Consider the following 4,041-nt stretch of genomic DNA (forward strand, 5'->3'; position numbering starts at 1 on the left):
CTTTGAACACAGTACCCCCACTATCTTCTGGCCTCCAAAGTTTCAGATGAGAAATTTGCTGATAATCTTATTGAGGATCTTCTGTATGTTATTAATCACAGCTCTCTGGTGCTTTCAAATTTTTTTCCTTTCCTTTGTCCTTCAAACATTTAATTAAAGTGTATCTTGGTGTGTTTCTTTGAGTTTATCTCACTTGGAGTTTATTGAGCTTCAGGAATGTATATATTCATGTCACTAAATTTGGGAAGTTTTCAGCCATTGTTTTTTTTTTTCAAATGTTCTCTCTGCTTCTTTCTTTTTCTCTCTTTTCATCTTCTAGAACTTGCACAATGCATACATTGATCCATTTCATGTTATGTCATAGGTCCCTTAGGCTCTGTTTACTTATATTCAATTTCAATTATCTGTTGCTCAGACTCAATAATTTCCATGTGCTATATTCACTGATTCTTTATTCTGCCTGATAAAAACTGATTTTGAATTCCTCTGAGTAGTAAATTTTTTTTTCACTTGTTGCAGAGTGTCTTCCAATTACCAGCTACTGAACAAGCTGGGAATGGAATGGGTACCTCTTCTAGGCTTGCTTTCCCTTCTGCTTCCGAAGCTGGCAGAACACTAGGGGTTCTTCACATGCAATCCCAGAAGGTCTGAATAGTAATTTTTTAATTTTAGTCCTTGTACTTTTCATCTCCAGATTTTCTTTTTGTTTTGGGGTTTTTTTTTTTTAGGTTTTTTACATGTTATTAATATTTCCATTTTATTTATCCTTAATATTCTTGACTTTCTCCATAACATCCTTTAGTTCTTTTGTTCATCTTCAAAATGATTTAAGTCTTTGTTCAGTAGATCATTTTTAGGGACAGTTTCTGTACATTTATTTTTTCCCTTTGAATGTTTCATGGTTTCCTATTTTCTTGTGTGCTTTATAATTTTTCCTTAGAAACTGGTCATTTGGGGGGCAGAATGATGGTTGGGTTCAGGAAGAGATAAAAGAGGAAATCATTAAATTCTTCAAACATAACAACAATGAAGACACAAGTTACCAAAACCTGTGGGATATACCAAACCAGTCTTAAGAGGGAAATTTATCACATTAGATGCCTATATTTGAAAAACAGAAAGAGACTGCATTAACCAACTCATGAAACATCTTATGGAATTGGAAAATGAGAAGAACAATCTAATTCTAAACCCAGCAGAAGAAAAAAAACAACCAAAATTAAATCAGAGATTAATGAAATTAAAAAAAAATCATCCAGAAAATTAATGAAACAAAAAGTTGGGGTTTTTTTTTTTTTTTGAAAAAATAAATAAAATCAATAAACCTTTAGCCAGATTAACAAGAAATAAAAAAGTCTAATAACCTCAATCAGAAACAATAATGGGGAAATAACAACAGATGCCACAGGGGTACAAGAGATCATCTCTGAGTACTACAAGAAAATCTATGCCCAGAAATTTGACAATGTGGAGGAAATGGTTCAATACTTGGAATCACACCCTCTCCCTAGATTTAATCCAGAAGAACTAGATCTCTTGAACAGAGATCAAAGAAACAATAAGTTTTAAGAACTGAGATCAAAGACACAATAAAAAAATCTCCCCTAGAAAAAAATGTCCTGGGTCCAAATGGCTTCACACCAGAATTCTATTAAACCTTCAAAGAAGAGCTTATACCCATACTGCAGAAATTATTCAAAAAATTGAGAAGGAAGGAATCTTCCCCAACATGTTCTATGAAGCAAATGTTACCCTTATACCAAAATTGAGAAGGAAGGAATCTTCCCCAATGTGGTCTATGAAGCAAATGTTACCCTTATACACTTACACTAAAAAGAGAATTTCAGACTAATTTTACTAATGAATATAGATGCAAAAATTCTCAATAAAATCCTATCTAATGGATTATAGCTACAGATAATGAATAATCATTCATCATGATCAAGTAGGTTTCATCCCAGAGATGCAAGGCTGGTTTAAAATACACAAGTCCGTAAATGTAATTCACCATATTAGCAGAAACAAAAACAAAGACCATATAATCCTCTCAATAATCCAGAAAAATCATTTTATAAAATCCAGCATCCCTTTCTAATTAGAACACTGAAGAATATAGGTATAGGTGGCACATTCCTTAATCTGATCAAAGCCATCTATGACAAACCCAGAGCTCACATTGTACTGAATGGAGAAAAACTGAGAGCTTTTCCACTTAGAACTGAAACTAGATAAGGTTGTCCTCTATTGCCACTATTCAACATAGTTCTGGAAGTTCTAGCCAATACAATTAGACAAGAGGAAAAAATAAAGGGCATCCAAATGGGTGCAGAGGAAATCAAACTCTTGCTCTTTGCCAACAACATGATTTTATACTTAGAGAACTCCAAAGACTCAACCACAAGACTCCTGGAAGTGATAAAAAAATATAGCAATATCTCAGGATATAAAAATCAATGTCCACAAATCAGTACCCTTTGTATATGCCAATGATATCCAAGAGGAGAAGCTAATTAAGGACACAATTTTCTTCATAGTAGCTTCAAAAAAAAAAAATGAAATACCTAGGAATAAACATAACAAAAGAGGTGGGTATAGATTCCTGGATACATCATTCATGAGTAAAATCCTGGAACCCACCACCTCCTACATAAGCAGACCATGAAGAGAATCAACTACAGTCCACCTACCCTTGTGAGCCTAAAGAAAATTAAAAGTTATTGTTTAGAAGACAGCAAGGAAAGTGTTAATACAGTTTTCTTTTGACATCACTGACTTTGTTCTTCTAACCTGACACTGTTTAACCCCCTCCTCTCACTGTTCTGCCCTTGCCTTTTAATATGCTAATCAGATTTGTGTCTGCCAGAAATGTCATCAAGCCATACACAGTAACAATGGTTCCAGTCCAAGACCTGATTCTTTTGTGGACCCCTGGATCACTCTCCCTCCAGAGAAACTTCGATTACCCCCTTTTGTCATCATGAATTCAACAGGAAGCAGTTAGATGGAGTCTTCATCCTTTTTCCCTAGCGGCAGTTATAATTTCTACTTGGAGAGGAAGAATTGATACAGGACAGGTGGCTCCCCAGCCAGCTCATGGACCTGAGGGGTGGACCCGCCGCCTCTGCCTTGGCAGTGTTGGTGCGGTGGCAGAGGAACCAGCGGGAGGGAAGGTAGGCAGGGTGGGGGGGCCCTGCAGGAGGCTCTAGTAGCCAGAGGGGCCAGACAACTGCTGGGGAGACACCAGCACCTTAGCACTCGTGGCAGAACAAGTAACCCCTCATTTCTTAGGCCTGGTCAACTTTAGGTAAGTTTCCTAGGCCTGATCAATTTCATGTAGATTTCCTAGGCCTGGGAATGAAAGGGATTGTAGCCATTCATTAGGTACTGAGTCCCCACTAAATGAAACAATACAGGACCCATGCAACCATATATATACCCCAGGACAAAGAGCCCCGAGAGAGACAAGTAGAGAGAGAGCTTTTTCCCGTCAATTTGGTTTGTTTCTCTCTGCCAGGAGCTTTGGTGTTTTTGTATTCTTTTCTGTAAATAAATCCTGTCTTACCACTGATCTGTGGTCCGTGGATTCATTCTTCGAATTACTAAGAGGAAGGACCTACTGAAGATGAAATTCCGGTATCAGTGAGAGGTGCAGCAAAAGTTGACACTCATCTTTTTGCCTGCATTTCTATGATCAGAAGCAGCAATTAGTAATCAGAGCACAGATCCCTGATATTTGAAGGGCAGGGACTGTTTTTGCCCACCCTGACTCCTGCAATCTGTTTGCAACCTGCTCCAGGAACACACACACACATTGACACAGGGCGTGGGGTGGGGAATGGATAACTGCTACACAAGCTGAAGTTGAGTGGAATTAACTGAAAATTACCATGCAGGCCTTCTTCTGGAAGTTGCAAGCCTTTAATAGACCCAGAGTTTCAAAATAGTTACAGCAGACAGCTTCTGCCAGGTCAGTTGTCTACGTGGGAAAACAGATTCTTTGTGCCTCCCACTCTGCCCTCTTCCCAGAACCCTCTTAAAAGG

General features: G+C 37.9%; 1 non-coding gene across 1 annotated transcript; it reads right to left on the minus strand.

The window, feature by feature from the left end:
* Nucleotides 1-508: 508 nt before the first annotated feature.
* LOC128569425 (small nucleolar RNA SNORA7) lies at nucleotides 509-648 on the minus strand. Its single transcript, XR_008375375.1, has one exon. It is a non-coding gene; the product is annotated as a small nucleolar RNA SNORA7 (small nucleolar RNA).
* Nucleotides 649-4,041: the final 3,393 nt, after the last annotated feature.

This window comes from Nycticebus coucang, chromosome 17 (genome assembly GCF_027406575.1).
Source record: "Nycticebus coucang isolate mNycCou1 chromosome 17, mNycCou1.pri, whole genome shotgun sequence".
NCBI lineage: Eukaryota > Metazoa > Chordata > Mammalia > Primates > Lorisidae > Nycticebus > Nycticebus coucang.